Genomic DNA, 7,261 nt, shown 5'->3' on the forward strand with positions numbered 1-7,261 from the left:
ACCCTTTAAAATGTGCTTTTGGTGTACATGCAGGGGATTTCCTAGGCTTCGTGGTTCACAAGAAAGGCATTGAGATAAACCAAAATAAGACGAAAGCAATCTTGGAGCTAAAGGCGCCAGAAACAAAGAAACAACTCCAGTCATTGTTGGGGAAGATTAATTTCTTGAGGAGATTCATCTCAAATCTAAGTGGCAAAACGAAGATATTTTCACCACTTGTGAAACTCAAGAACCAAGATCAATTCAAATGGGAACAAGAACATCAACAGGCATTCGACCAAATAAAAGCTTATTTAACTAAGCCTTCTATTTTGTTACCTCCCAATAGGACAAAAAGTATGAAGTTATACATAGCTGCATCAGGCTCGACAATTGGGAGTATGTTGGCCCAAGAAGATGATAATAGCGTCGAAAGAGCCATATATTATCTAAGTCGAACCCTAGTAGATGCTGAAACTAGGTATAATGATATTGAAAAATTATGCTTATGCTTGTATTTCTCATGTAACAAACTTAAGCAATATATAAAGCCTGTTGATGTGTATGTGTCTTCTCATTTTGATATTATTAAACATATGTTGTCTAAACCAATTTTGCATAGTCGAATTGGTAAGTGGGCCTTAGCGCTAACTGAATTTTCCTTGACATATGTCCCTTTAAAAGCTATGAAAGGACAAGTTGTGGCTGATTTTATAGTCGACCATGGGTTAGTCGAAATGTCTGTAAATCAAGTCGAACGAACTAACTGGAAACTGTTTTTTGACGGTTCTAGTCACAAAAATGGATCAGGCATTGGAGTCTTGATTATTTCTCCCAAAGGACTTCCAACAAAGTTCCATTATAAAATGAAAGAAGTATGCTCTAACAATGAGGTCGAATATGAAGCCTTGATAACTGGTTTGAAGGCCCTAATAGATTTAGGGGCAAAACGAGTTGAGATTCGAGGTGATTCTGAGCTAATAATTCGACAAATAAAAAAAGAGTATAAATGCATCAAAGAAAAATCTAATAATGTATTATGCAATTGTGATACGCTTATTAGAAAAATTCGAACATGTTGAGATCTTGCATGTACCAAGATCTAACAATTGCATTGCCAATGAATTGGCACAAATTGCTTCTGGGTATAGAGTTTCTAAAGACAAGTTAGAAGATATGGTCGAGATCAAGAATAAAGAAACCCATGAAGTATTAGACCAGTTAGGTCAATTGTCGACGTCAAAATTTGAGGGGGTAGGTGATAATGTTGAAAGTAAAGTTGAAAGTAAAGATTTGTATGCCTTGGAAATTTTTGCCATCGACAATATGACTGATGCTGATTGGAGAAACCCATTGGTCCAATACCTAAATAATCCAGTCGGAGGAACTGATCGAAAGATTAAATATAGAGCTCTAAACTATGTGATATTAGGAAATGATTTATACAAGAAAACAGCCGAGGGTGTATTGTTGAAATGCTTAAGTGAAGCTGAAGCATATTTGGCTGTGTCAGAAGTTCATAGTGGTGTTTGTGGAGCTCATCAATCAGGCCATAAGATGAAGTGGTTGTTGTTTAGACAAGGTTTATATTGGCCAACAATGTTAAAAGATTGTATTGAATATGCAAGAGGATGCCAAGAGTGCCAGAAATTTTCAGGCATTCAACATGTTCCAGCCAGTGGATTGCATGCCATTGTCAAACCTTGGCCTTTTAGAGGATGGGCTTTGGATTTAATAGGAGAAATCAAACCTGCATCTTCTAAGCAACAAAGATTCATTTTAGTAGGAATAGATTATTTTACTAAATGGATAGAGGCAATCCCACTAATTAATGCTGATCAAGAAGCAGTGATTAGTTTCATACAAAAACACATTATCTATAGATATGGGATTCCAGAAACTATTACTACTGATCAAGGATCAGTTTTTGTTGGTCGAAAGATGCAAGCTTTTGCAGCAGAGACAGGATTTAAATTGCTAACATCCACTCCGTATTATGCTCAGGCTAATGGTCAAGTCGAGGCTGCTAATAAAGTTATTATAAATTTGATAAAGAAGCATGTGGGGAAAAAGCCAAGAAATTGGCATCAAACGCTCGACCGAATCCTTTGGGCTTGTCGGACGTCACCAAAGGAAGCAATAAATACTACCCCATTTCGTTTGACTTTTGGGCATGATGCTGTATTGCCTGCAGAGATTCATCTACAGTCGACAAGAATTCAACGACAAAATAGTCTCTCGTCTGACGAATACTGGAATATGATGTTAGATGAATTAGTAGAATTAGACGAAGAAAGGCTAATAGCGTTGGATAGGTTATTAAGACAAAAAGAAAAAGTGGCGAAGGCTTACAACAAGAAAGTCAAAGAGAAGACATTCATGGTAGGTAATTATGTATGGAAAGTTATTCTGCCCATGGATCAAAGGAATAAGTTATTGGGTAAATGGTCCCCAAGTTGGGAAGGACCGTTTAAAATTTTGCAAGTGTTTTCAAACAATGCATATGAAATTGAAGAACTAAATTCAGATGGTCGAATCTTGAGGATAAATGGTAAATATTTGAAAAAATATAAACCTATGCTTCAAGAAATTCACATAAGAGAGTAAAAACTAAGAGATTATATTAAATGGCCAAAACTTGGCCAGTCATTACAAAAAGTTCCTTCATAAAATGCGCAGTCATTACAAAAAAAAAAAACCAAAGCCACTAAAATATCCAATATTAGTTAACTCTTCGGTCGATGTCTTCCAAGGATAATAGAGGCAGACTTTCGGCTTCGAACATATCCATGCGTCCAGTCTTGCGCATTTTCCTCACCACACCTTGCTTGAGAAATAGGTAGGATAAAAATCTTCCATAAGGAAGATGAGTCACCATTCCTTGACGGGAGGCAGTCAAAGAGACAGCCTCCACAAGTTGCTTAAAGATCAATAGAGGAAAGTTGATTTTCTTCCCCTGAAGGGCACAGGAAATGAATTCCAAGTCTTCCACCATGATGTTATTTTCATCATGGTTGCGTGGACGAAAGTTGCCCACCAAAAGTTGGTGCCAAATTTTGATTACTTTGGCACAAAAGGGATCATTGTCCATGAGGTCCCTTAACATATTAGAAGTGTTCATGTCGAAAATATTGTCATCAAAAGTTTCACCGGTATTGCTGCATTTCAACAAATCAGAGATTGTTGAGAGAGTGATGATGACATGAGCCCCTCGAATGTTAGAGGTTATAGTAGTCCTCCCTTCTGGATCTATGCGCAAAGATGCAAATCTCCAGAATTCAATCAGCATGCAGGGATAGATGTTACCATCTAAAATTTCAGGATAAAATTCAAGTCCCTGACTAGCATAAAGAGCACGAACATTGATGTGGTTCGCATCAAACTCTTCTTCAGAAAGTTTAAATTCTTTCTTGATGCAGGATCTTATGTTGGCATTTGTTAAAGGTTGTGCCATGGTGTGAAGACAAAGATTGAAGGATGAAAATGTTTAAGATGTTGTGCGTAGGGAAATGCAAAAGGAAATGGAAGGAATGAGGCTATATATATATAGAGAATATGTAGTTACTTCAACAAGACAAACGTGGGAAAGGAAGTTAGAAAATCAAAGGTCGTATTAAATATCTTGGAAACTGACACAAGCAAGCTGGGAGCAGTTATAGCCCACTAACCTAGTGTTTAGGTAATAATTAGTGCCTGGGAAAATGAAATGTAATCATGGCGTAATGGGAATTAACAAAAGTCGAAACCCAAGAAAGAACTGAAACGCCATCTTTTCTCTTTCCTAAAGTCAGTCGAAAGAAGTCGCTTGGGGGGCAATTTGTTACCCTAGGTTTTCGACTTACCAACAAATAGGCAACTGGGGCTCAAAATTGGTAATTGGGCCTCAATTTGGTAAAAAGGCCCTAAATTGGTAATTTGGCCTCAATTAAATAATTACATTGCCATTTGGCTCGAAGTGGTTCGACTAAGTAATGCTTAATAGTCGAAGCTGTTCGACTAGAAAGATGATCAGAGGCTTCAGCGTTCGATCAGAAGTATGCGAAGACTTAAGAATTTTGCTGCAGAAACTGAAGTGGAAGTCGAGAGGTATTAGAAGTTAAGAGGCAGTTTCAAGCAGTTTTCTGGCAGTTCTTACAGGACGCGTGGAGGTCTCACAATTGAAGATATTGCATGTCGAAGACACGTGTTGACTGATAACCAGTCGACCGTTAGTAGTAGTTATTTTATTTTTACTATTTAAGCAAGTTCCATAGGAATAGTTAGGGGTCCGCATTTTCTACATAAACACAAGTAAACTCAAATCTCTGTGCAAAAATGAGTAACGAGTGCAACTTTGGAATGTACGTATGCGTACCAGTTTAATTAATGCAATCATTTTACGTTATATCTCATCTTTCAGTGCACATTTACTGCTTTTTTATTGTTTTGATTTACTTTAAAGCCTTTAATTTCAGTGTTTACTTTTATTTTAAAGTTACTGTTGCATTTAATACAAACCAGATACACATAATATAACAAAATAAAGCAATTAGTCCTGGAGTATTCTAGTTGATTCCGCAAAAGTAACCTTTAAAAAGAAAACTAGCGCTTGTTTACCATTTTTCTGGGTAAACAGGCCCACATTAAATTAGCCTCTCTCTTCAAGTTCTTTCCAAACCAAACAAGAGAAGTGTTAATCTCTCTTCAACTTCTCTCTCACCAACTTCTCTCTCCTATTTCTTCTAAAACAAACACACCCTAAAGTTCAAGGTTAAAACCTTTTCTAATCTTAATAAAATGGTTTACTGTGTGAAGTGAAACCATACCCATCTAAACATGGAGGCTATTTAGTAGAAATTGTATTGTACTTCTGTACGTAGCCTACTTAGTAGACTTAGCTGTTTCGGTTTAGTCAAATCATCACTAATAATAATTGGACAGCATTCCAAAAATGGCAATAAACTCAACTTTCGTAAGTTGGAGATGCAATTTTTTTTCAATTTGATGACTATTAAATTAATCACATGTACTGTATACACTTATCAGGTAATCCAACAACCATGTCATTGTCTTCGCTAAAAAACAACTTTGTCTTTGTCCACTAATAATACGAGTGTGTGTGTATATATATATATATATATATATATATATATATATATCAAAGTATACTCAAAGAGTTATACTACGAGTTACACTTGTTATACCTATAAAATTTGAGATTAATTTATAATGATTTACTATGTCAATGAATTTCATCAAAATTAACATATGAAATTTATCTTTGGATATCTTGATGGTATAGTAAATCATTAAGAAACTTCAAAAAAAAAATGTGGAATATGTGATCTTATCGGAAATATTTGCAAAAATTATTCAAACGTTGTAACCAATTCTAATTAAATGAGTATTTTTAATCATTTTTCATATTATAATAAAATTACTTATTAGTCTTGTTGGAGAATTCGAGAAGCGTCAGAACTGTCAATGTACTAAACATTCAGAATACAATATTTTGATACCACATATTCTTTCGAAACATTAAGACAATGAAAGTATGTGGGTTTTATTTTTGTTTTGGGCTTTGCCTTAGGGAGAAAGCAGCCTAAAACTATAAATAAAAGGAGTAACCCCTATTTTGTATACACTTACATTCATAGAATTTTGCAGTTGCAAAGTGAATAAGATTTTCCACATAGTTTGGGGACAAAGAAAAACTCTATAAAAAATATCATCTTTTTCCCTTTTATTTTCGTAAATCCTAATCATTTGTTTCCCAAATTTTCTTTCTTGTTTCCTTCATTGCCATTGTGTAGAGATAAGGAGTTACTCAGAGGTTTGAGTTCAAATCATTGCTACCTAAAATTCTGATTAGGCTATGTGTTGTTTTTACTAAGGTTAATTTCAAATTGAAAATGTATTAATATATTTGTTCCCCTTTTTCTGAAATTGATCTTGTCATTATTAGAAAAAGTGGATGATTTCTGTAATTAATAATAATTAATCACCATGGGTGTTTCAAAATGATAAGAAAATATGCAAGTCAATGTTATTTTTGAATTCAGAAATAGGAAACACTTCTGAAGTGTTGCAGTAGATAATTTGTATTTTAAATTCAAAAATAAACAACACTTTGCAAAGTGTTGCAGTAGGCTGTTTGTATTTTGAATTCGAAAATAAGCAACGTTTCGTGAAGTGTCGCAAAATGCGGTTATATTAGGCAACACTTCTGAAGTGTTGGAGTAGGTGAAAAGTTGTAACATTTAGCCAAAAGTGTTGCTGAAACTGTGTGTTTCATCAATGGTCACAACCTTGAGAAATAACACTACTTAGCCTATAAATTGAAGTGTGTTTAATCATTTGCTTCAAAAATTTTCTTTCTCGTTTCCTTCATTGTCATTGTGTGGCGATAAGAAATTACTCAAAGGTTTGAGTTCAAATCATTGCTACCTAAAATCTTAATTAGGCTTTGTGTTGTTTTTACTAAGGTTAAGTTCAAATCGAAAAATGTATTAACATTTTTGTTTCCGTTTTTCTGGAATTGATCTTGTCATTATTAGAATAAGTGGAGGATTTTTGTAATTAATAATAATTAATCATCATGGGTGTTTTTCAAAATGATAAGAAAATATGCAAGTGAATGTTGTTTTTGAATTCAGAAATAGGCAGCACTTCTAAAGTGTTGTAGTAGGCAGTTTGTATTTTGAATTCAAAAATAAGAAACGCTTTGCAAAGTGTTGCAGTAGGCAGTTTGTATTTTGAATTCGAAAATAAGCAATGTTTCTTGAAGTGTCGCCAAATGCGGTTAGAATAGGCAACACTTCTGAAGTGTTGGAGTACACGAAAAATTGTAACATTTAAACAAAAGTATTGCTGAAAGGGTGTGTTTTATCAATGGTCACAACTTTTATAAATTGAGCATTTCGAATTCAGAAAAATATATTAAAAAAAACCTATCTTCTTCCACAAAATTCCTGATTTCATTTTCCTTACATTCGAGTTTTCATCGATCATGTGCAAATTCGAGTATAGGCTGAATTTTTCTGAGTATTTCTATGCACAAAAGCTAAGACAATTTAAGAGTACTTGAAATACTATAAGGAAAGCTATTCTTTCACGATTATATCCTTGATCCATTTGATTTACAATTAATTTTCTGGCAATAGAAACCAAGTTACGATCCCAGTAGGATACTAATGAAAACATGCGTCAAATTAAAGTTAGTAAATATGTTGATGATAAGTTGATGAAATCTACCTTATACAAGCATATAATCAGTTTACTAAATGTGTGTTTGGAAACGTGG

Source organism: Vicia villosa, linkage group LG4 (genome assembly GCF_029867415.1).
Source record: "Vicia villosa cultivar HV-30 ecotype Madison, WI linkage group LG4, Vvil1.0, whole genome shotgun sequence".
Classification (NCBI taxonomy): domain Eukaryota; kingdom Viridiplantae; phylum Streptophyta; class Magnoliopsida; order Fabales; family Fabaceae; genus Vicia; species Vicia villosa.